At 39.7% G+C, this 27,253-nt stretch overlaps 1 non-coding gene across 1 annotated transcript; it reads right to left on the reverse strand.

The window, feature by feature from the left end:
- Positions 1 to 13,857: 13,857 nt before the first annotated feature.
- Positions 13,858 to 13,986, reverse strand: LOC127205415 (small nucleolar RNA SNORA40). The gene has a single exon (XR_007832630.1). It is a non-coding gene; the product is annotated as a small nucleolar RNA SNORA40 (small nucleolar RNA).
- Positions 13,987 to 27,253: the final 13,267 nt, after the last annotated feature.

Here is a 27,253-nt window from a genome sequence, read left to right on the forward strand (position 1 = left end):
CTTACTACTTGTGAACCTTTCTGCTTTATATAGTTGATTTTGATATAAAATTGTTGGCACTTGTATAGTCTCTTCATATGAGTTATAACAACTGATTCGCAACTACTGTATTTCCCCACACACCCATCAAAAGAATTTCACTATTTAGCTCAGGCCGAACTTGAACTCACAATCTTCTGCAAAGGAAGGAAGGAAGCTGAAGACTTCCAAATGCTAGGACTATAGGTGTGTGCCGTGTGTGTGTGTCTGCATGCGCGCTCATGCGCACATGCACGCGTGCGTGCTTTGGGTGATGTCAAGTGTCCTAGTTTACATTAAGTGTCAATATGGCACTTCCTAGAATCCCCTGAATATGGCATCTTAATCAAATAACTGTCTTTATCGGGCTGGTCTATATGTGTGAGAGTTTGTCATGATGCAGGCGGGCACAGCCCCCTTTCAGTGGCACCATTACTGTCAAGAAAACTAGTTAAGTGTGACCTGTAAATTGGTGCATAAGCCAGAAGACATCACTGCTCTATGTTTTCTGCTATGAGCTCCTGCTTTGTTCCACTCTGAACCAAATAAACCCTTTCCTAGCCCACATGGCTTTTGGTCAAAATGCTCTATCATTACAACAGAGTATCAGATGCTTCTCCTTCAGTTGCTCCTGTTGATTTTTGACACAGGTTCAATTAGGCTACCTGGCAAGCAAAATCTGAGTACCAGCCTGTCATTGCTCCCCCAGGACTGGGATTACCTCAGTGCTTGAAGTGCAAACTCACATCTTCCTGCTGGCTTGGCAGGCACTTTACCAACTGAACCATCTCCTCAGCCCCCTGACTATTGCAATTTTTAATGTGAATTATAGTCTTTAAGAATAGTAATTTCCCCGGGCGTGGTGGCACACGCCTTTAATCCCAGCACTTGGGAGGCAGAGGCAGGTGTATCACTGTGAGTTCAAGACCAGCCTGGTCTATAGAGTGAGTCCAGGACAGCCAAAGCTACACAGAGAAACTCTGTCTCAAAAAATGAAAACAAAACAAAAAAAAAGAAAAAGAGGAAAAAATAGTAATTTCATAGCTCACTGGAAATAATAAATAATAATCCCACTGTAGTTTTCATTGAACCTTAATATAAAAATTCAAGGGTAAAATATTTCTGATCACATGGAGCTGTCTCGATGGTGAACCAAACTCAGATATTTTCAGCCTGTGTGATGCTCCATGTCTAATGTCTATAGCACCCTGGTCAGTCGGCTGTTAGCATTTTGGAACGATGCATATGATTTCGCCTGCCTACTTTGGAGCTAGAGGAAAGGTCCCGGCATTAAAAATGCTTAAAGCAAAAATTTCAGGACATGATGAATATATTTCATTAATATTAAAGAATTCTTTCTAAAATATTAATAGGATATATTAATTTAATTAGCATAACAATAATATTTAACATATTGATTTATCCTCATGCTGAGCATTAGGATAATAATTTAAGATAGCATAATCTATCTTAAAAGTAGATTATTTTCTCAGATGTATTGGGCCAGAAGGCTGAAGACGATGCTCCATTGCTATAGAGAGTTTTGGGTGACTGCTCAGGTACAAACTGTCTCTGTCATCTTCTCATTTGGGAAGCTGCTAACCTGCACTCCTGGTATACTCAGGTAATTAATTTTATTCCTCCTCTCAACTGATGGAGTTGAAGACCAAATAGTTTAGTTTCACAATTAAGCTTAGTTGTTTAGGGCTTAATATATTTTTAGGTCTAGATAGATGTTTTAAGTTGATAATGATGAGATATGATAGATATTGATTTACATTCAGAATTTTAGATGAACCAAGATAGGAAAGATGTTTTTTTCAAGGCTGCCAAATACAAATAGCCAAAACATTAAGAATGTAACAATTATATAGTTCCTGACTGTGTCATGGTTTTTCTTGCTATAGGCAGTTTAGTGTGTGTGTGTGTGTGTGTGTGTGTGTGTGTGTGTGTGTGTGTGTGTAAATGTATTGTAAAAAAGAAAAATATTTAAACAAACAAACAAACAAAAGTAGATTATTGTCAATAGCTTTGTTGGTCTAATCCCCCTAAAAGACATTCAAAACACAAGCATCTATCTGTGTTCAAATTAACTATGAATATATCTTTGGAGACAGGGAGATCAATGAAGCAATAGTAATAGAGTAATAGACCAGCAATACGACACATGATAAGTAGCATGTACAAGTAAAGTTTCAGTGCGAGTAAACAGCAATAAGCACCCAGGCTTATTGAAGTCCAGGCACTACAGAGGTCACAGTTTGACTCACTATCAATGGCAGTGTCACAAGTCCTACTTTTGAGACCATTCAGTATTGATGAGGCTATAAACATATGGCTTCTCCCCTTGCAATGACTCCTCCACGCAAACACACCTCTGCACAGCCTGGCAACTCATTTGTGTTCTGCTTTTAATGTTAGATGAGTATCTCACATTCCCTCAGAGAAAACGAACTGCCCAGACACATCTTCCACAGAGACCTTCCCAAGGAACCAAATCCAATTTCCTGTCAAAGGTCAGAGCAAACAATGTTAGACAAACGCTTGTCCAAGTTTTATGAAGATAAGTCTTTTGCTGGAACTCTTTTTACTGGAGACAATTTTGTATCCAAGTTTCTACTGGTGTAGAAGAAAATTATAGGTCGAAACCTCTAGTGTAAAATAAAAGCTCTTTAGTTCCTAAAATTCCTTGCATCACTACTATTTCCTTTGTTAAAGATTTGCTTATTTTATGTATACATAGGAGTACACTGTTGTCATGCACACCAAAAAAGAACATCAAATCCTATTACAGATGGTTGTGAGCCACCATACAGTTGCTGGGAATTGAGCTCAGGACCTCTGGAAGAGCAGCCAGTGCTCTTAACTGCTGAGCCATCGCTCCAGCCCCAGGTTACTACCACTTCTTGATTGGTGACAAATATTCTGTATATGGTCAAGGCCTCACTACTTGCAATAAACATGATAAAAAGGATACTGGCCAGGTGTGGCTATGCACATCTGTACTACCATCAGTTGGGCTGATGCAGAAGGATTGAGGTCAACCTGGGCTACATAGCGAGTTTAAGATCACCTATGTGCATATAGGGGGGGGGGGGAAGCAACCAAAATGCTAAAAGTGAGGGATTAACAGAAAACACAGAGACTATTTAGCTGAGACTTAGAGAAGGTGGTGATGAGAGATGGGAGGGAATATACCTGATCAGGAGACTGCACATGTAGTGCTATCAACCAACTAAAGGCTACAGGAGGCAGTGAAGTGCTGCCCTTCAGCACTAGCCGATGAAGAGCATATGCTCTTCTACAAAAAGAGGCACAACCGTTTTAAACAGATGGACCTTGAAGTGCCTTAGGAGCACACCTCTACCGTTTTATTTTTATTCTGAAACTCTTGGGAACTGTGATGGCTGGAGTTATTATACACATGTGGCCATTAACATGATTTTTAAAATTATGAGCGGTGTCAACCCTACCATTGACACCCCCTGCATATGTAGCTCATCAAGACTAGACTTGCAACACTTGTCAGTTGACAAGCTTTGTTCTTCTAGGTCCCCACGTGCAAATGAAACAGAAACAGTGCGGTGAATGAAATAGCAAATGAAAACTGGAATAGTGAGGGAAACTGGTGAGTGAGGGTAAAAACCCACATCACATCTACTTCCTCATTTGGCTGATTATCTCTTAATTGCTACCTCAGCAATAAAATGATGTAAGCAGAAAGTATGGGTATTGAACAAAGCAGTGGTTTAAAAAAGAATCTCTGAGAGATGCTGACGTCTAGAGGATGGAGTAAGGGTTAGAAATGTGTCGAAGTGTCCTGTGATCTCATGACCTGGTATATTTTATGGGCTGAAGGTTTGATAGTTTGTCCTTTTAATTCCATGAATGTATAGAAATGGTCAGAGTCTGGAGATATATAAAAATAGCCTCGTTAGAGCATGTGACCACCTCAGACTCCTTTCTTAGATTCCTAACCTCCCTATATCGCTAAACTGCTCACATCTCTTTAACTCAGTAACCATCTCCTGGTTTTCATGTTTATCTTTCTCCTTGGACATATGTGACTGATACGACAACTCTTTGTCCACTCTGCTTGACCCATTGCCAACTGTCCTCACCTTTCACTAGCAGTTCTAAGCCCTTTTACAAGTAGATCAAACAAGTATTATTAAGCACCAAAGCCTGCTAGATACTTCCCTTTTACCTACAGGAGGGGAGACACAGTTTCCAGAGCTAACAGACTTTTGCTGAGAGACCTCATTTTCCTCTCTGGTGCTTGACTGTGATATAAACAACTAAGATCTTTGCCCTGGAAACCAGAAACAGTACAAGGATTCAAACATGTGGGATAAATAGGTTTGTACCATCCGAAGGACCCCAAATCTCAATGGCAGTTATTAAACATTTACTGCATGGTTTGAGGGAAGTGAAGTGTTAATATCACTTGAATGGCATGTATTGAAAAGACAGATTCATGAAAAGTCCACTGTTCTTTACACATTCTCTTCAGGTGCTTGAAAACTAACACAGCCAACACCCGAGGCATCCTGAAACCAATTCACTCCTACATCGTCCTCATAAAGGAAAAAAAAAGCATTTATTCTGGAAGCCAGAGTGACAAGTGAATACACATACTGTGGAGATATAAATAAATAAATAAATATATATATATATATATATATATATTACAGTATATAAGACATTTTGAGGCTTCTTAGCATAAAGCTGAGACACGTGCCTTTTGCTTAAAATGCAAAGAAAAAAAAGACATAGAATCAAAATGATGGTGAAGGAAAAGAAAATAATGGGTAAATTAAGGTGGCAAGCTGGCAGAAGCAAACATTCTGAGTCACAGAAAGGAGCAAAGGACAGATTTCTACTCCTAGACTGGCAACTTCTCTCCAGTGTCTGCCTGAAACCATTTCAAATGTCCTGTTCCTGGAGCACCAACCCCTCTGCTTCTGTGGAGAGCCTTCCCCTTCTTGGTGATGGCACAGATGGGCTCAAAACCGGGGAGAATGTACAAAGATTCTACCAGGCAGCTGAACTAGGGCCGTTCACCTATCTTTCCTCTGGGCTTGGTTGATCATTAGCTTTGATCAAATAAAAGGCCACATGTTCCAGGTGCCCTTATGCCCTGGTTACGACAGTGGGAGAAAGGAAGGAGCGAACAAGTGAGACAGCGAATTTAGGGCAAGATGGATTTGTAAATTTGCATGTTTTCTTAAATGTGAGCAAGTTATATATGTTCAACGTGTTAATGTGTAAAAAGGCAGATATTTAGATGGGATGGAGATGGCTCCCAATAAGTTGTGTGCTTCTTCTGTAGTGGAAATGATAAACTCCTGAAAGGGATTGGAATTACTGAAACCAGAAAAGTGCACAGAAAGACTTTTGAAAGTACATTAAAATACAAAATACATAGAAAATACTAGAAGCTTAGGTCGGTATGGAGAAGAAAAGCGCATGCAGTGAAAAGCAAGGTTATACAGAGAGCAGTCACCTCCACCCCATGGCTTCATATTGAATCTTTGTTGAACGCAGACATGCAGGGACCACCGCCCTGCAGACTTGCCAGTTGTAGCAACAGTGGCGGACATGGGGCAGATTCTTCCAGTCTTGGGAGCATTATAATTTACCGAGTATTGTGTTGTTACTGTACAATCGTTCTTGTTTTCCATTCAAATTCACCACATTTGGTAGATTTTAGGATTTACCTAGATATTTCTGCAAACAGTGTACAAAACTGAGGCTTTCTTCCCCAAATGAGTTTTTAAAAACTTAGTGTCATTTGAGACACATAGAAGTATATGTAAAAGCAGTGTTATATGAGAAAACAACTGACAAATTAATATACACGATAGCATGGTTTTTTTTCTTTCAAAATATATAGTTTGGCATATGTACAAGTGAGAAGAGAATAATTCAGCTCCAAATCATTGGTAATGACTTTTCCATTTTGTTTAATAAGTTTCTGTATTCATGAGATGATTGACTGCAATAATAATGAGAAAACAACTAAAATATTGCATATACTGTGGGTTGTATTTAAAATGGGTCATTAAATTGTGCTTGCAACGTGTATCCTACAGAGTCCTGACATTTTGCTGGTAACCAGGCATTAATCAGCTGCTTCTTGAAAAGACTGCTTCTTAGCAAGCTCTGTTTTAGTCTGATGAGTCAGGGCTGAGAAAGCCAATCCCTGAAAACCTGCCTTGGCTTTGAAGAACCACTCGGCATTAGAAATGGTAAGTGTTGGTCAGCAAAAGACAGGTACACAATAGCTCTTCTAGATAATGCTGCAAAACATAGCTGACTTTGTCAACTGTCCCAAACCAAAACTTAAAGTAGATAAAAAGAAAAATTTTAGAGATTGTGACTATGGAGGTAAATGAATAAACTCAGGATGTGGGAAGCCCTCGCTTCTGAAAGACCAGAGGGGTGGCTGGACGGTTGAGAGGTCGTGGAAAGCTCCAACAAAGCCCTAGAGTGAGAATGACGTCACTGAAGATGTGATGGCTTGAGCCTCAAGATAAGTATATCTCCTTTCAGTTTTTAAAGGAAAACAAGGCTGAGTAGGAGCTCAGGTTTTATTCATTAACTCTGAAAGACTAAAGGCTTAGGTTTCCAAGTCTTAGGGTGAAGGCATTCCATTAGATGTTTCTATTCAGTCAGGGCTTGACTACCCTGTCAATCTACCAGCTCAAATGGGATGATATGGCCCAATTTATCCTTATGACACTGACAAACTCATATTGTCTGAAAGCGTGATTTCTTTTTCAGGTTTTATAAATTTTATTAGGAAAAAAATGATGCCAACCAAGACAGATCACACATCAATGTTAAACAGAGCCATAAGCCTCTATAGATCAATGACTTTCTACACAGAACAGCCACCTGGAAGAATCTGTGGAGCAATACAGTGGATTTCATATTTGCACATGTAAGATGTATGTAAAGATGACTGTACATTATGGCAACTTGGAGCTATGCATGTCTTGTACATGCTATGCTCATCATGGCCAGCAGAAACTCTGAATCCCTTCCCTAAACCCTAGCAAAAGTCAGAATGGGTTTCCAGGATTCGGATCACATCCCTGCGACTTCACCTTCAACCAGGTATTGTATTCCCGTTCCCTCTCAACAGCTGAAGTTGTTCTGGCAGAAGACGAAGCATGCTTTTCAACCGCTTAGCCCAGTCCAACAGCAGCCTTACTAGCGAATCCTCCAGTAGGACGACGCTTAGGTTTCGCTGTATACAGCTGTCGCTCAGTTGTTGCTGCTAGATTTGGCCTGCCTCAAGAGGGCTGTTGTAACTCAGGTAGATGCCTTCCATTGCAGTCACCTCATTTCTAGGACTCCTGGCAACAAGTGTGTCCTGAAGTAGACAAGCTTTCTGTGCACACACGGCAGACGATAGCGTCTCCTCAGAAGGGCATTGTCTGAAATCGCTGTCTCCTCGAAGAGCATCTGCACTGGCTTTGTTAAACAGTGTCAGGATAGATCAAAGCCAAGCTTTGTGAGCCAGGCTCCTGGCAGGTAGAGCGGAGCCGGTGGAGAACAATCAGGCGGCCCAGGCACAGCTGAAGGGTTCCCGTCCTCGCTCTCTCATCTGATTACCTTTATTTCACACACGCTGATAAGAGCAAGAAAAGTATCAGAGCCAGATAAAGACTAATGATAGGCTTTTAAAAAATATGATCACACAAAGCCCAGAGAAGTAAATTAAAATCCCTAGAGAGAAAGATCTTTTCCAGATGAATCGTGTTAACCACATAGTTTCCCCTCCATGGATATTTAAGGGCTTTTTTTTTTTTTTTTTTACCCAAGATTCAGGAGAAGCAGTTTGTCTGTGATGCAAGAATGCACCAAAGATCTATCGCTTCTGGAGCAACACTAAGATAGGCGGCCAGAAGCAGGTCCCTAAGCACAGTATACCCTAGGGATCGTCTTAGCTCATGGGAATTGGAAACTAGATGATGTTAAAGGCACAGGCACTTCCTGTGACATTCAGCCTTCTAGAAAGGATTGCTTTCCTAATTGATTGTGGACTGTGAAAGAGAGCTTTCTATTCTGCACCCGATGGGAATCCCCGTATTGCCAAGATGGTCTCCACCCCTGCACCCTTCCTCTCCTGTGTTCTTCCTTTCTCTTCTGAGCTCGAGCACTTGGCATTGTTCCGTAGGTCTAGAGTGTTTCTGCATTATAGTTTATATGATACCGTTAGTGTACGTCTTAGAATTGTTACAATAATAACTATGAGTTCATATTACCAAACCAAAATTAAAATACACATTTTTTTCTTAAATATAAGTAGAATCAATCTTTTAAATTTTTGCTTGTCTTTAAAGGTTTGTTTTAATTTTAATTTATATGTGTGTGTATGCCCACTTGAGTATACGTGTGGCTTACTAAAATTGCCTGTTACTCCGCCTTGTGCCTCCACAGGTACCTGTCCTCATAGGCACATGCCCATGCACAGATAGGTGCCTCACGTTCTTAATGAAGAATGATACAAAGTGAATTTAAAATAGAAATAAGAAACTTATGTGCTCACTTCAGCGGTGCCAGGCTAAGTATGGGCTATGCATTTCCTTACTGGCCCCTTGAGTCTGGAGCTATTATCTCCATTTTACAAATGAGGAAACCATGCTGAGGATAGAAGGCTTGCATACCTAGTAAGAAGCATCAGCTTCAGTTAAAACTAGGTTCCACGAGACTAAAACAAACCTCCTAAGGTTCTGTGGTTTTGTCTGGGACTGGATTTATGACCCATTGCTATGTACCCTCTTCTTTCCTCCCCTCTTATAGCTTACTAAAGCTGACTATAGCTCTCCATGTTACAGTCCGCAATGGTTGGCTTGTCATGAACCATGTAGGAGAAATATCTGATTTGACCTTATATTGAAAGTTTTCAAATTATTTAGTAGAGTAAAAAGGAGAAAAAGGAGGAGGAGAGATGAATAAAGGAAGGGAGAGAGAGAGAGAGAGAGAGAGAGAGAGAGAGAGAGAGAGAGAGAGAGAGAGAAGACTCTTATCACTGGCAATTATTTTCTTAGTCTAAAATAGACACATATAATACATGTCAGAACTACAAAATTGTTTTGTAAGGCTCATCATTAAATCACATATCAATTATTTTTTTGTTTACAATCTATACTGGGACTTAAAGATAAATGCCTCAAATGTTTGTCTTCAGATGGATGAACTGGTTGCAACAGAAATAGGCAGTTTGTTTTGCATCCTAACTGTGCCAGACACCTTGACACATTATTTCATGAAGGCTTCAAACTTGAAATGCAAGCACTTTAATTTTCAGTGTCCCGTTGGCATGCTTCTTTCTGGACCCAAGGCAGGACCTGCTGACTGTCACTACCAAGCCAGTGTGTTTCGTAAACACTGATTGTCCTTTAAAAGGACGTATCTGTAGCTAACGCATACTATTAGTTTCTTGAGACCACAAAAAACGTATGCAAGAAACATTTCTAACGTAAAACCTCCAAAACTGTCTTTAACATCACCACAACTCCTTCTTTAATAAACTAATGCTAATAAGCTTCTGCTCACACAGGAGGAAAGGAAGTATTTTTGAAAATGAGTCTCAGCTGACAGGGCACTTTTACCTGCAGTTAATTTTAATTCTACCATACCTCCCCTGCTTCACCTGCTGGAGAGAACTGTTTCTCCTCCCGCCTCTCCTCTTTCTAGTTCCATTAGGAAGACAAGGCTCTAAAATTCGGACTCTGAAGTTAAAAATAAAGGTCACTGTAGGTTTTTTTTTTCCTGTACCTTGAGGTGGGGGATGCGTTTACCTTCTCACCACAACAGATGGTTTTAAATGCAGTGATTACAAAATTCTGAAGGTAAAATGGTTTAATTACAAAGTCAATACTGCCTCCAGCCTGGGCTGAGCCTTCAGTGTAAAAACAACAGACGGAGCAGGGAGCAGGGCAAATCTTAGGACAATGTTTAACCAGAGCTGTGCAAGCGAGTGCAGTAGGGCTTTCCACCGGGCTCCAGTAAGCTACAGCACATGATTCTGGGTGCCTATTTGTTGCATAGCCCCAAGAAGAAGAAATATAAATGTGTGTAGACATATTTCACCATGCAGTCCATGCACATAAACACAAGTCTAGTAAGGTCTGCTGAAGATATTGTAGGACCAGAAAAAACTCCAGGATATACATAAAGAAGAGTTTGTCTCGGGGACAAATGTACAGTTCTTTTTTTTTTTTTTTTAAGACATTATGTGTTAGTAAACCCTTTTTACAAAAATAAAAAATTTGTCTTCTTCCCTTACAACCCAAATGAAAATTCAAATATAAGTATAGGTAAGTGATTCAATTGCTAGGCAATTGTAAAGTGTTTTTTTGGTTTTGAAATCACACAAGAAGGGGAGATTTAAGCAGCAGTTTTCCAAAACAGAAGAGATGGGAGGACTTTAAAAATTCAAGTTAATTTAAAGATTAAATGTCTAAAAATGAAATAATTTTAATTAAATTTATAATAAAATGAGACTGTTTATTGAAAATGCCTCTATGCTTCAATGTACTGATGTAAGCCATCCAGGAAAACTAGTGTAAAACACGTGTACTTTCTTTAAAGTGATATATTCTTGCCTCCTACATGCATTTGACATGGGCAATTACAAGATAGTTTGGGTCACTGGGCTAGGCAGGTGTGGGAGGGTCTGAGCAGTTAAGTAAAACAAACATCTCTGATGGTCTTATCTCTGAGCTTTCTGATCTTAATAAATGTCACCAGGATAACCCAAAATGACTCTTCTGGCAAGTCTGTGGGGAATTAAACTCCGAAGCACTTGGCGGTTTCTAATCTGTTTGATTGTTTCTGGAAGGACAATAGCTCTCTCCAGTAGGAAGTGGAGATCTGGGTATTCAGATTAAATGTGGGAGAAAAAAATAAGTGGAAACAAATGTGATCTTCCAAACTGAAAATAAGAAATGCAATTTTTGAAACCTATTAAGTTAAAATGAGAAAATGTTCAAATTATAATCCTGATGCATTTATGTGAATTTTAGGGAAATACTAATGTGTAATCATCACATACTTAGTGATAGGAATTATATGCCTACCTTGTTACATTTTGTGTCATCTGTTTTCTTAAAAAGTCCTAACACAAAGATACATTTTTCTAATTATTATTGAGAAAATTATAGTATTTTGCCTTGACAAACTCTTGAAAATCATCCCACCATACTCACTCATGCACATGCTTTTTTTTTTTTTTTTTTTTTTTCCTGCAATGGGCCTTCTCTATTGGCTGCCATTCTGATATATCATACTGAAAAATAATGTAAATAACAACAATGACATCGGCCATAAGCATAGAGCATAATGACTTTTTACAAATTAATACACCTAGTGCAGCCTTGAGGTCAAAGAAGCAAATGTTGCTAGCACCCCAAAACCCCAAAACATCCCACTCCTCCTAGTCACTATCATCTCATAGCAACCACTGCCTGACTTTATGAGGAAAAGAGTATTTTTGTTTATTTATATACATTTATATATTTAAATGAAACTATTCCACTTTGACCCTAAAGTGGCTGGCTTCCTCAGATCAACTTTTTGTTTTTGAGTTATGGACATTCTTTCTGTTTTATATATATGTGTGTGTGTGTGTGTGTGTGTGTGTGTGTATAGTGTGTGTGTGTGTCACTGAGTTATTACTTACTGGAACATAGGGAACTTAGCAATAATTATACCACTGAAGATAATAAATAATTCCCCCTTCCATGGCAGCCATTAACTTCCTAAAGCTCCTCAGTAGGGAATGGGTCTTGTGAGTGCCTGCACCTCTCCACAATGGATTATTGAAGGACCCAGTCTTCCGTGGGTCTTAAGCAGATAGCAGATAGCCACAGCTACTGGATGCACATGGCTGCAACGGCCATGTCTTATTTAGAAGGCAGCGTTTCATAGCATTCTACCCATCCTCTGGCTTTTACAATCTTGTCACGATCTCTTCCATGGTGCTCCCTGGGCCCTGAAGGGGTGGTATAGGTATCCCCCCCTTAGTGTGGATCATTCAGTAGTAACTTATTCTCATCGCTGTAACACTACATTATCACCTTTTCTTCCCCAGCAGCCTTCACAGGACCTTCCAACACTACGGAGACTGGTAAGCTGGAAGCTTGCAGCTCAGTCCCAAGTTGATGGATACTCTGTGTCCTGTATCCAAAATGTGTGGTGCCTTCAGCACTAAAAGCTTACCATTTATCTCTGTAGGGGAACCAACGGTCATGTTGGCCACGGTGTTGTGTGCAATTTAGACAGTTCACTCTTGGCTGCTGTGTATTGATCTCATTTGGTGAAAGCATCACAATTTCCCCCCCTCTCCCCCCATTCTGCTGCCAGTTTTGCTCTCACTGTTAAGGTTGCTAAGATTCCCTTACTCATCTCTTGGCAGATGCATATTTCTGTTCCTCTTAGACACACTCCTAGGAATGAGGCAGTTATGACAGTAGAAACAACATGTTCACCCTTAAGGAATACAGTCGAAGCTGTACCACAAAGTCTTTGCACAGAGCTCTTTATTTTTATGTTCTTCTACTGTGTGACTTGCTCTTTGTGAATACAATTTCATCTATATGAATGGTATTAGAGGCCTGGGGATTTAATTCCATGGCACAGCACTTAGCTAGTATGTGTAAAGCTCTTTGTTTGATCCCCACTTCTACATAATTAGAATAATTATGTTTCAATGGTTTTATGTTATATTTTTACTGTTTTCTACCACCCCACATTTATAGCTTTAAGATTTGTACGTACACATATGTGAACCATAAGTCTGTTGCTTCTAATCGCACATATCCACAGGATTATCAAAATGATATAATATATAACAATAAGGAAATTGTTTCATCGAACAATGAAGTATTATTAGCTCAACTTGAGCCAAATTCTTTTTGTTTAAAAACAGGTTCTCACTATATGCCCTTGGATGGCCTGAAACTTGCTATATAGACCAGGCTTGCCTTGAATTCACAGATATCTGTTCTATGACTAAAGGTGTGCACCACCACACTTGGCCTGGAGCCAATTTTTTAAAGACTATTCTTATTTAGTGATAAAAATATTTGTGAAAATTAGCATTTGGTAAAAGGAAGACACATCATTTATAAGATATTATACAGTTAAAAATGCATACACTGAAAAAATACTAAGAATAAATAATGGTTATTGTGGTAGAAGATATAAGGCACTTTTCTGTTTTACTCTTTATATTTTTCTATATTTTCTACTGATAGCATAACCAGGAAAAGGAAAGCAAAAACAGATAATAAAACACAGGAGCCACGAACTTGGAGACACTCATGCTCAGCTTGGTTGCTTCTACAGCCTAGGGATTGTGCCACCAGTTAGCACTCAGGGTACTCTTTCGGAGACGCGGGCACAGGCCAGTCTGATCAAGAAAGTCTTTAATTGAAAGTCCATCTTCTCAGGTGAGTCTAGGCTTTGTCAAATTGACAAGCAAAGCTCACCAGGAGGCTGGAGAGGTGGCTCAGTTGTTGAATGAGTACTGGTCTTGTAGAGTGCCCGGGTTTGGTTCCTAGCACCCATGTAAGTGGGCTAACAACCACCTGTATTTCCAGTTGCAGAGGATCCAAAGCTGTCATCAGAACTCCAGGGGCACCATGCTCATGTGCACAAATGCACTTGCATATACACACACATATATAAATTAAAAGATGAAAACAAGATCTTTTTAAAAAACATTAAAAGTAATAACTTTTTCTTTTAAATATTTAACACTTTATTCTAAGAACCATCATTATTACCAAAAACCATCATCACTATGAACTCCTGAAAAATTATATTCCTTCTCATGTATGTTAAGACTCATGCTGAATACAGAGTTCTGGGCTTCAAAAGAGGATTTATTTTTACACCTCTTTTTGAATCTTTGTCCTGAATTGCAATACACACACACACACACACACACACACACACACACACACACACACACATGCACACACTTAGTACTAGTACCTTGATCATTTGTTTCCCATTATATTTTTTCATTATTATCACAATAATTTATTACTCTGTATTTTTATTTTCATCCACTTAAAAACAGCTTCATTTTAATGACACCATCTTTCCTTTTCTATGTAGTTTTCATCTTTTACCTCTCCATCTTCTTCAGTAGAGAGGTACACTAAAGGTCTATACATCTTCAAGGATGAAAAATGACATTTTTCATATTTCTGAGTGCTATGAATAATTTACATCTGTAACTTTGTGTTAAGATGTGGTTTTTATTCTAAAATTCATTTATTAATTAAACTATTTAAGCCGTATGAATAGCATTTGATTTCACTTTATTATTGTAATTAAACTATTATTACATCATTTTCCCATGTACTCCTCTTGCTCCCTCTAAAAAATTATTATATATACATATATAATTTTTATATAGTACAATTATTTGTATATACATATATGTATGTGTATTATATATACACATGTATGTGTATATATATACATATACAGAACAGTATATGATCAGCTCATATAATGTTGCTTGTATGTTCTTTTTTAAAATTTTTTATTATTAATTTATTCTTGTTACATCTCAATGATTATCCCATCCCTTGTGTCCTCCCATTCTTCCCTCCCTCCCATTTTCCCCTTATTCCCCTCCCCTATGACTATTCCTGGGGGGGATTACCTCCCCCTGTATATGCTCATAGGGTATCAAGTTTCTTCTCGGTAACCTGCTGTCCTTCCTCTGAGTGCCACCAGGTCTCCCCCTCCAGGGGACATGGTCAAAGCTTGTATGTTCTTGACTTCGGGGACAACCACTTGATGTCAGTTAACCAATCAGGGGCTCGTCCCTGGGGAAGACTATTTCTCTCATTTTCAGCATCCCTACATTCCCTCTGGTTCTTCGTCTATGAGTGGGGCCCCATGAGATTTCCCCTTCCATGTTAGTATGTCTATTGCTGTTGTACTTTCTCAAGTCTTGTTGAGGCAGCCATATTGTTGAGGCATGAGTATGAGGCTCCCCTGTCATTTCTAGAATAAGTGATTTCTCAGTTCCATTCCTGGTCTTGGTTCCTCTGTCTGGCCCCTCTTCTGTTGATGCTCCATGAGTCTCAAGTGCAGGAGCTATGTTGTGTGGCCACCCCGTGATCACTTGCTCTCTGCATTTTGACTGGTGCTGGTTGCCTTCTGTTGGGAAGAGAAGTATTTTAATGAAGAGTGAGAGTCACACACCTATGGCTATAAGAATAGGCATTTGTGATAAAATTAGACTAGTTCTTGACATGAGCATGATTTGCATCAATATACAAAATTCAATACCATTGAATTAAAAAAAAATAGCCTTATTTGTGGGTAACAATTAGGCCCTTGAGATGGGGAGTAGATTCAATAATCTGCCTTTTGTTCTATCCTCACTGTATAGTTCTATATTCCCCTTTCCTTCTTTTTAGCTCCTATCTCCTTACCTACAAAAGAAAGATAAAGGAAAAGAGATACATCCCTGAGTCAAACCTAGTTTTCTCTCTGTAAAAGACCAATAATACTTATAACTAACTCCCAGTGCAAATAAGCATTTGAGGACCAAGAGAGTAAACAGAAACCTATCCAACCCCCCTTAGAGGAAATAGGATGTCATTCTCTTAAAATTTCCTCAGGCTGATTTACGGTGAATAATTCCTTTGAAGGCCCCCCTGCAAAATTGGGGGAAACGGTTATATAAGCCAGGGACAACATTTGTGATCCATTTTTCAAAAGTTGTGAAATTCCAGGCTTAATAGGAGTCCTGTGTGGGACAGTCTGAACTGCTGGACCAATTGGGACCAGAAACTTGTAGATGTGTTTCTGGAGCTGAGGTACCTCACTCAATGTAACATTTTCTGGTTCCATTCATTTACCTGTAAAGTTCACGATTTCACTTTTTACAGCTGAATAGAATATATATATATCGTACTAACCATTCATCAGTTAAAGGATGTTTAGTTCGTTTCCATTCTCTAGCTATTGTAAATAGAGCAGCAATGAACACGACTGGGTGGAACAGGATGTCAAGTATAACTGGGTCAGATTTACTTGTAGCTTTTTGAGAGCTCTCCGTAGTGATTTTCAGAGTGGCTGAAAATGGAGAATATGTTTAACATAATTGTTGTTATGAAATAGAAATAGGATCTTTAGAAATTTTGGTTCTTGATGACTGAGGATTTGGGCTCCTCAGTTTTATTTCTCCCTTAACCTGTCCTTTGTCTTTAAATATAAAAAGAAAAGGGTGTGGACATCTCTCAAGTAGAATCAAACCCTTTAAAGTCAGAGAACATCTCTTTTACGGCTTAGATTGGATAATCAAAATCATGCTGTTCCAAGAATGAGCACATCAGCCAAAGGACTTTGAGCCTTACACAATGGGAAAAGCCCCAGCATGAAAGAACGTCACATCTGAAGGTCTGTCAAGCACCGTATGCAGCTTTTATTTCACCCTAACTTTTGAGGGGAAGTTATTCTTTCCTTAGTTGTTGATATATAACAAGATCTCTTGTAGAAATCTACGCTTTGTAGCTTTGATTAAAGCTGTTTTTTCCCTCGTGTGCCCATTTCCCAAACAAGCAAATCACACTTCCTTCACGATAAATATAATTTGAGTCATAAGATAGATTAGAATTCATCAAGTGGCAATACGCAAGTGGAGCTATATCATGACTTTCATGGGCCTGGGCATTTCCTCTCCATATGTCTCTTACTCTACATTTTAAAAAAATCTTAAACATTTGAAAGAATCTTTAAACCCAAAATGCTGGAGAATACAGAAATTGAATATATAAAGGTGGCAAACACTACCTTCCCATGGTACCTTTCTCTCTCACAGAAATTTTTCTGTCCTGCAGCTTGAGCTTGTCACTCTGGACTCCTATTCTCTGTCTTCTCTCCACGTAAAGGCTAGAATACCACAATACTACATGTGTTCACTAGAGAAAGTTCTGCTCCCAGGACACTCTCCTTTTTATCCTTTATGCTTCTCTACTAAAAAACAAAAACAAAACAAAACAAAAAACAAAAACTGCCTTGATATGCACAAGTTCATTTATTACTTCTTGGTCAACCAACTGTAAATTCTGAAACTATCCTGAGAGTAAGATTTCTTACTGGCAAACCAGCATCCTTTTTATAGACAGTGATGCAGTCCATGCATCTTGTTTGCATCCAAGACTAAAGCATCTCTACAGGGCATCACTATATTTTGGTCCTTTGAAAAATGTTTCCAAAGCAGTATGCAATCCGGAGGTAAATAAAGGAAGACACCGATACATTTTAAGCCTTCTCTTGGTGAACAACTTTTAGTAATGATGGCAACAAAATTATTGAAGCCTGCAATAAGCCATCCAGTGGTTACATAGGTCACCTATGACCACTGTTAAGATTTAAATATCCCCTAAAATTAAACACTTTGAGGTTATTAATGTTTCCTTTCCTCTCAAAATTTTTGTGTTGAGAGGAGGTATGGGAGGAAGTGTGTTAGCAACAGTAGGATGCGGAGGCTAACTCTGAGTACATTAAACATCTGTTGATGGAGCCATTAGCACAGTTTGTAGCTACTGCCACCTGGCCCTTATTCCACTTTGTTCCAATTTTAGTATCTGAAAATATACTGTAGCAATCATGGAACACTTCTTTTAAATCTTTTACTACTGCATTAAGGGAAGCATAAGTACCAATCAGTTCTCACTGAGATGAAGAAAAAAAACACCAATACCTGCTTATGGCAAAAATCATATGCCAATAATAAAGTAGCAAGGGTTAATATCACTTAGCATTTCAAGCTGGCTATATTACTATCTGCTCGAGAGGAAGTCCTTAAAGCAGCAAATGGAGGCAAAGGTGAGAGACGTTCCTCCATCAGTCTATAGGCTATTTTCAAGTACAGCATTAGATTCATCATGGTCAGGGAGCTAAAATTCTCCCAAAGGGGGAAAAAAAGGTCTCAGTTTTCATGGAATTCTCAGCATAAATTAGATGTTTCTCCCAGGAAAAAGCATGAGACCCAATACTCTCGCTCAGGTCTCACTAGTCTTACCCAGTCCTTCCCCACACAGCGTTCATTGTCTCGATTCACAGTCCACACGTCCTTGTCCTCTATAAACCAAGGTCATAACATGACAGAAACATTGTTCCCAATCTGATGACAGAAACATTGTTCCCAATCTGATGACAGAAACATTGTTCCCAATCTGATAAAAAAAAATCTAGCTGCCTTGTATGCTGGCACCTGAGTTCCTTTCACATCACAGTTTTTCCGTATACTATTAACTCTGCTTTATTCTAAAGGCTTCGCCACATTTCATGAGATGTTCTAAGGAGCCTATGAAATCAGAAGTTTACTTTTCCTAGCTCGCCACTTGAAGCTTATCCATTGGTAGCCCCAGATAGGAATACTTATGAAATGACTCAGTGAAGTCATTGATGCAGGATATGTTTTTTTTAATCCAGCCATCCTGAGTAATTTTCTTCTATACTAAGTCATGCAGCTGCTTCTCTGGCACTACTGCTACAGTGTCCCTAGATTTTTTTTAAAGGAAAATAGTGACTTTCTGTCTGCCTGTTTCATAGGCTGGTCATCTGTACTATTCCCTTGATAGTATAGGCCTTTGTGTCACACATCTGTCCCTGCATTACGACAAAGATGCGCTTCAGACTGAGGTTTGATGTAGTTGACAAGTTCTCCAGTCAAGGGCAGAACACAGGCACCACCTGTCGTCCCTTCTTAATGAGGACCAATGGTGTGAGTTGTAACATTGAAGCCCTCAGTGTTCCTTGACAATCTGATCTGCTCGCTTTCCATACTTTCATTCAATTTCAACTGGATACTTTTTGCTTAGTTTCTTCCTCTGTAAAATACAGAAAATGGATGCCTGCCATACATACTTAATGAACCGTAAGTATAAAATAAGGACAAAATGTGTCTTAATTACTGCATAGGAAAGACAGTGAGTGGCCAAGCATATATAATCATACACATATGTGTATTTACAATGATTTATATAATTTGATGAAATTCAATTGTGTTACCTTTAATAAGCATCTTTCAGGCACTTCCGGTGTCTTTTCTCCCCCGCACACCATGGCCCCCAATCCTCCTGTGTAGGAGAGGTCCATAAACTGGAGTGGGGTAGAAGCACACCCCGACCCTGACCCAATCATCATGTGATGGACTCCTTTGTGCCTGTCTGCCCTCTTGGGTTAGGGAAGACTGAAGAGCAAAACTTTCAGAGGGTCTCCTTCTTCCCTGTAGTGGCTCAGGGAGATGGGACGGTGTGATTTCTTAGCAATTTGCTACAGTGTCATCCCTCTCCCGGAATTGGGGGCGGGGGGTAGATAAACACCATCTCAGGAATTCTCAATAAAATTTTTATTACTTAAAGAAAATAAGCATGTTTTGAACATTTAAAATATAATATAAAAATATTCTAATCACACAGATGCTTAATGTCTATTCAAGGTATTTATTTCTTTATCTATTTATTTTTGTTTTTTGAGACAGGGTTTCTCTGTGTAGCTCTGGCTGTCCTAGAATTTACTCTGTAGACCAGGCTGGCCTCAGTCTCATAGATATCTGCCAGTCTCTGTCCCCCAAGTGCTGGAATTAAAGGTACGCACCACCACCACCCAGCTTCTCTTCAAGATTTTCTAATCATGAGGTATTGATGTTTCCAGCTTATTTCATGATTTGTGTATTCTCTGTGTCTCTGTGTCTCTGTCTCTGTTCTCTCTCTCTCTCTCTCTCTCTCTCTCTCTCTCTCTCTCTCTCTCTCTCTCTCTCTCATACTAAGATCAAATCTAAGGTCTTGTACATTCTAAACAACTGCTCCAGCATTGAACAATACCCACAAGCTGATTTATGTCTTGGTGAAAGAAAAAACAAGGCCCATTTCTTAGTTTGCACTAATTTCAGATTAAATAGCATTGTACTTACTATGTCATTGACAACAACAGAGTCAACCAAAAGCAAAACACAATGGGAAACTGATTCATCCCATTGCATTGAACATGAGAGTGTGCTCGGCTCAAGATCCCACATCCTAGCAGTCAGAATCACTTCATGAATCAAACAGACACTCAGATTCCACAAAACAAAACACCTTCTGCCATCAGTGAAAATGTCAATGTAAATGATGCTACAGAAATAAGCATCGTTATTCTAAAACTAAGAAGTTAACGCCAATAAGTTAAGGAGAGGATCCCTGGGAGTAGTTTTCATCTTCTGTCAGAGGTCTAAGGGAGGGGAATAGGGAGGACGAGGGAGGGAGAGTGGGACCGAGAAGATACAAGTGAGGGCATAACCTTCCGGATATAATTGGAATAAATTATAATAAATTAAAATTAAAAAAAAAGAAAGTGTACTACTGTGTGATTTGATTGTCACTTGCTCAGGCAGGTGATTACTACATGCCAGTGATATAAACGAAGGACAATAATATTTGCACTGGCTCTAATTGTGTATAGTTGCCCCATGAAATATGCACTAGGTGCTTTTAATTTTTAAATTATTTTGATTGTTATTGTTATTATTTCAGCATCCAGGATCTTTGACCACACAAAGGCCAAAAAAAAAAAAAAATTAGAGCCATACTTTTGTATTTTTAACAATTTCCTATAGGACGTTGACAGAGTTGGTACATGGACCCGTCACTGGTCCCTTTGAGCCTCTCCAGACTTCATAACCACAGCCCAAGGAGATCTCTGGATTGCTGTGACACATGCTAAAATGTGAGAGAGCAATCTAGAATTCAGATTTCCCTGTGCAAGGGAGAGTTGCAGAAGGACTCTGAAGATGAACATGGATCGCTCCAAACGGACTCTAATAGGGCATGCTGACTCAAGTTTTCTTCTTGTGATCTGTAGACTAGTCAGATGGTGACGTAGCTGGTGCCCAGGAGGCTCACTCACTGTGCCTGAGGTACCTGACCCTGTCCCCTTTGCTTTTTATAGAAAGAGCATTTGATTCAGCTGGGGTATAGTGTTCTTAGACTGTCACCAACTAGGCTAGAGTGGATCAGCTGTTCCTGAGGTCCCTTTAAGCCTTTGCTTTTATGGATTGGTTTATTTTCAGAGGCAGTATGCAGAAAAAAAAAAAAAAACCCTGTAGCACCTCAGCTTGCCTGGCCCTGCTAATTGCCCCTGAGCAGCGGTCCACAAGTCCTTGTACACTACGCTAGGAAGCCGATGTAGCAGCCCACTCATCCCAGGCATCCTGTAGAAGGGTGTGTAAGACCTGACTGTATCCTAGATCACTGAGTGGAAACAGCAGAGACCATTTTCCAGTGCATAAGTCTGTGTTCATCTAGATAGGGCTGCACAAAGTGGAGACTGGCTGTTAATCCCACTGTCGGCCAGGCTATGAGGAAATGAACATAAAGAAGAAGACAATGAGGAAAATTAAAGAGGGAAGCTAAAAAGGAAGAGGATTTAAAAAACACTGGAGAGCCGGGCAGTGGTGGCACACGCCTTTAATCAATCCCAGCACTTGGGAGGCAGAGGCAGGTGGATCACTGTGAGTTCGAGGCCAGCCAGCCTGGTCTACAAAGCAAGTCCAGAGTAGTCAAAGCTACACAGAGAAACCCTGTCTCAAAACAAACAAACAAACAAGCCAAGCACATAATTTGTGTCTTCCAACTCCACGTTATCATAAGAATCTTTGTATCACTAGAGGACATGGATGTGAATGAAATAGAACCTTCCTGTGAACATTCCCTTATCAACCAGAGGTACAGGGCCTATAAAACAACAGTGAAGAAGCAGTCAGGCCCTTAAAGAGACAGAGGTCTAAACACTGATGATGAATTTGGTCCTCTTCTGGACAGACAAATCCGTGCTCAGTGCTCCCTCTGCTGGATCTACAAGAGTTGTAAAACAAACCAGCTTTCAGTTCTGTCCACTGAGGAGCTTGCTAGGCAACACAAGCACCTTGAGATGTAGACCAAAAAGCCAACATACATACACCCAACCGTTTATGATCTTCAAGTTTTAAAGAACCATGACTCATCTTCCCCAAGAAAGAAATAAATGGCAAAGGCCCCCGGTGGAGCCGCCTTCTCGGTAGGGATGGCATGAAATGTGCCTGAAAAGAGTGTGTAAGCATTTTCAGGCGCTAATGCAGTTGTGCCTGGCAGTCTCACTCTTGCCTCCTTCTCTGATCACACACTATGGAGAGAGTGACAGTCCCCCATGCTTCCTTCAGACAAACAGAACTATGCTGGACATTCTAGCTTCTGTATACAAGAACAGAACCTTTCAGAGTTTCATGGACAAGGGTGATGCCTAGAAACATGCGCCTCTTTGTTTCCATCTATAAAATGTTCATGATAAGCACATGTATCCAATGTATCCTCCCCATGCATGATGGAGTATGCATACATACATACATGCATACATACATACATACATACATACATATGCACATACATATATTCTTATTAGTTTTAAACCTTTTACAGCTTGTATTGATCATATTCACCCTCCCTCCCCCAACTCTTCCCAGGTCCACTTTCCTCTTTCCTTCCCATTCATCTTAGTATTCATTTTATTTTTATTTTTTTTCCTCATCAATATCAATTTATGCTGCTCAAACATTGCTGTATGTGTGGCCTTCCACTGGAGTGTGGAAACTTACCAGGGGCTACATCCTTAGAGAACCCTAATATTTTCTTTCCCAGGAACTAAGAATTGCCAACAGCTCCCTGGCTATGGTATAGAACTTTGTGTCTAACTCCACTCCCCATAGTGGGAGTCAGTTTTGCTTGGGCTGTGAGTTCATATGTGCGACTGACCTATAGAGAAATCAAATAGGTTCTTATCTGCAATCCTCATGTGTATTGGTTAAGTTTCATGATGCTGAGAGTTTCCAGGCATGATATTGGTGGACAAAGGTAATCGCCAATCTTACCCAGCTGTGAACTGTGTGAGTTACAACAGTGGCTGGCCTGGCAAGGCACAGATCGCTAGTGCAATCATGGCACAAACGTGATGGGAGTAACCAACCATTTAGGCTTAGATTTAAAGCCCAGTCCACAAAATAAAACCCACACCTGGCACCATTCCTGGGACAAGAGCCTATGGGGAGATAGATCATCGACCCCAGGGAGTATTCTAGAATTTTATATAGAACAAGAAGACTGTATTGATACACTGAAACAAAATTAATCCAGGCATAGTGACACACATCAATGATTCTGGCACTCAGGAGGCTGGGGCAGAAAGATCACACATTGGAGGGCTAGCCTGGGCTGCAAAGCAGGACCTTGTCCATAAGGGTTTCTTTTTTTAATTATAAAAAGGGGAACAATGTATTACACCTATAAATAAACATAAATTGTTACTACTGAATATTCAATAACTTTTCACATTCCCGTTGCTTGTAAAGGTCATGTTTGAATTAATTTCCAGAAAAGGACCAATTGTGTTGGATTGCCATGTCTCTGTCTCTCTTTTTTTCTTCTTATTGATTCTTTGTGCACACCGTGCCCCCCACCAATTCATCTTCCCCTTCTCCTGTATCTGTCCTCTGCCCTTGCAACCTCCAGCCTGAAATAAACACACACACACACACACACACACACACACACACACACACACGAAAACAAAGCACAGAAAACATCTCATCGTTGAAGCTGAAGTGTATGGCAGTGTGTCCCACACAGTATACCCTTCTGTCCACACATTTTTCCCTTGCAAATATACATTGTAATAAGATATTTGTTTGGCTTGAGGTCTCTGGCTTCTGTGATAGCATCAATATTGAATCCTCACCAGGACTCCTCCCGGTTGTCCTATTGATGCCCTGTGTCATGGAGATCCCACAGGTCTGGATCAGCAGGACCAGTCCTTTCACAAGCCCCAGCAGTTCACAGATGATGTAGTTTTGGGGATGGGACAACTCAGAGCCCTGGATCTCACAGCTCTTGTCTGCACTACCAGGGATTTCCCTGTCTTTTAAGATGGTTTACATACAGATTACTGCTTCCACTCGCCCTTCTCTCATGGTTTACTGCCCTGGGGAGCTCTAGATTTTGATAGTTGTATTGTTGCACTATGTTTTAAGAATATTTTAGCCCTCTGTATATTGACATTTGTAGATGATATTATACACTGGCACTTGGGTTCAAGGGCTTGGTTCAACTCACGAGTTCCACAAATTGTCATTTCTTTTCCATATTAACCCTGTACTTGAGGGTCATACATGTTTATGTTCCAACCTTTCATTGGATAGGTCTCATCCTTCGTTCATCTTGAGGGTGTGTGTTCTTTATTGAAAGCTCTTACACTTTTATGCATATTTGGTTCTGTCTTAGCTTGTGGCACATGTGAGCCTATTTATTCATATTTTCATTCAGTTATTTGTTCACGCATTAAGCATTGTCTATCACATGCCAGCCAGCCATCTGATGTCACAAAACTAAAACACAAACAAACAAGCAATCTTTCTGATCTTTCTGTAATCTTGTAACTGCATTCTAGTCAGGAATATTCTTTAAAATGTGGGGGGGGGGAGTGAGAGAGAGAAAGAGAGAAGGGGGGTGTTCAATGCCATCTTCCTATTTTCCAGTCTTTTTTTTTTTTCTCAAAAGGGTGGGCACATAGGTTTTGGATTTTTAACAATGAAGCTGTGTTTTGATTGGAAGTTAGCAGGAAGCTGAACTGCAGAGGGTGGAGCAGGAGCTGGCTTCTGTAAATGTGTGTGTATCTACATGTTTTTGTGCATGTCTTCGCACAGTGCTGTGCATAGTAGCAATAGTTATCCAAGACTGGAGACAGAGTTGTGCCCCTAATAATTGAAACACTGAAGCAGCAACAGAGACCCGTGCTGAATACTCTGGAGCTGAGAGCCAACTCCTTGCTTTTATTAATTTATGATTTTTCTGGCTACAACAGCATTCCTTAGCATGATGCTATCTGAATCTCCAGTGTACAGTATAAGATCTTGTGGTACAGGACACGGTATAGTTAAACCAGTATCTCTGCGTTTGGAGCGCTGAGGCGGGGGGGGGGGGTATTATGGGCTTTCAGGTGATTCAAATGTGCAGCTAGGATCCAGAACCTGAGCCTGAATTTAGCTGCTTTAGCTCAAGGATAATCAGCTGAAACAAATTCTCCAGTGTGCTCACTAGAGGGCAGCACGACCCCAAAATTCAAACCCCTTTTTCTCACGCCAATCTCATTTATTTTTCAGTATTTAAAAAATATTTTTCATCCTTTATAAAACTTCACCTTTTGTTCCAAAATAACATAAGCTTCATAGTTATAACTTTAAATTAACTAAACTTTTAGTATAGATTCTAGTTTTGTACAGAAGTTTTAAGCTACTTTTTTTTTTTTTAAATTAGGTTTTAAGACAGGCTCTCACGAAACCCAGGCTGGCCACAAACTCTTTATGTCGCCAGAATGGACATGAGCTCCTTATAATCGTGTTTCATCTTCCCAAGTTCTAGGATTACAGATGTGCATCACCAACCCTGCCTTAAAACTCCATTGTCTTAAGAGAACATTATATGATCTGATACTACAAGTGAGCAAATAAAACTGTTATAAAAATGAATAGCACTTCATTTCCTTTCAGATTTTTGCAGGAAACATATCCTGAGTTGCAGAGTTGCACGTTAATTTTTAAACGGCATGAACTGTTGGCATGCTAGTTTCTAATCCAGATTAAGTCGGGAAAGAATATATAGAGATGTTTCACAGTCTTGCAACTATAACTGTGAAAGCAAGAGAGCAAATGCTTGATTTATTAATTGGATCCAGCAGATGAAAAGTTCTCAAGTCAGGAACCCAGCCTAACTTGATAGAAAGCCTCCCGTGTATTTAAAACTTATAGAAAAATACACAATATTTTAAATGGCTTGATTTCATTGCACTACCATATGAGTAGCGTCCTACAATAATATGAAAAGGGGTGTAGTTTTATGAAAAAAAGATTAGATTGAAAGTAGCAGTGTTAATTCTTATTAGAAATGAGAAGGGCTGGAACTGGATAGGATAGCTTGAGATGTCATATTTGGCTTATATTGAATTTAACTGAATATTGAATATAAATATTGGCTTATACTGATCCACCAAATGGATCATTCTTCTCTTTCAACTTCATTTTCTGTGAACAGATAATGTTTAATAATATTTTTATTAATTTGTTGAAAATTGTATAAAGCATATTTTGATCAAAATACATTGTGTGAAAGTATGGTTTTGAAAGTGGTATCTCGTCTAGAAACTGAAACATTCCCATGACAGAAGCCTGAAAGTCAAGGGTCTTATTTTGCCATGAGATCAGTGATTTGTCCCATTAGTCCAAGTTTTGAAGCCTCATAGACTGAAAAAATAAAGATGGATGAAGCCAGAAAAACCAAAATATCTCTCTGACTCATATACACATATTGGTCACTTGTGTGAAGAAATCATCCCTGAACACACACGTACATGCTATGGCCACTGACATTAGACCCAGATAACATGGTGCTTCTGTTAAACCTACCTTCCTTTCGTTCTGGGATTGGATTCCTGCTGGCTAAGTCCTGAGCTACATCTCTTGCTGACCTCAAATTCCAGTACCAGCCACAGAGAACACAGTCAACAAGTGTTCAACTCACATACACCGCAATGCTTTTACTGGAGGTTACATTCGACATAAGACGTTTCACCTGCACATGAGACAAACAGGTTATAAACTGTTATAAGTCCATATGTTTTAGTAGAGGGTTTCTTCAAGCACATGAAGGCGGGCAGCAAAGACAGACTCCCCTCTTATGAATAACCATCTCTTTGTCTTGGGCAAAGTGACTTGGTACTGGATCTGTATGGGGGAAACACTTCTCACCACTGAAGATGCCGAGTAGTCTGTGTACACACAACAATTGTGCTTTAGTGAGATAAAATATGGTGCTAAAAGAAGAGGCTCAGAGCCTGCCTTATAAGGATAGGAGAAAAAAGCAAGGATTCCTAATGGCACTTTGGGAACACTGTGTCACCCAAGTCTCCTGGCCTTCTTTCCTAGAGTCATGGGGGCCATTTGGCCAATTTCACTTTAGCGTGTAAGAGCCAACTGACTGCTCGGTGATTTTGCCAAAAGCCAGAGAGTGTCGGACGGAAAACAATTTCACCACTGGCCACCTGGACTCCTGCCCTCAGCTGCACATTTGTTGTTCATACATGGACTTTTGGCTGCCTTCTCTATGAGCCATCTGTT

The sequence above is a fragment of the Acomys russatus genome, chromosome 21 (assembly GCF_903995435.1).
Source record: "Acomys russatus chromosome 21, mAcoRus1.1, whole genome shotgun sequence".
Taxonomy (NCBI): domain Eukaryota; kingdom Metazoa; phylum Chordata; class Mammalia; order Rodentia; family Muridae; genus Acomys; species Acomys russatus.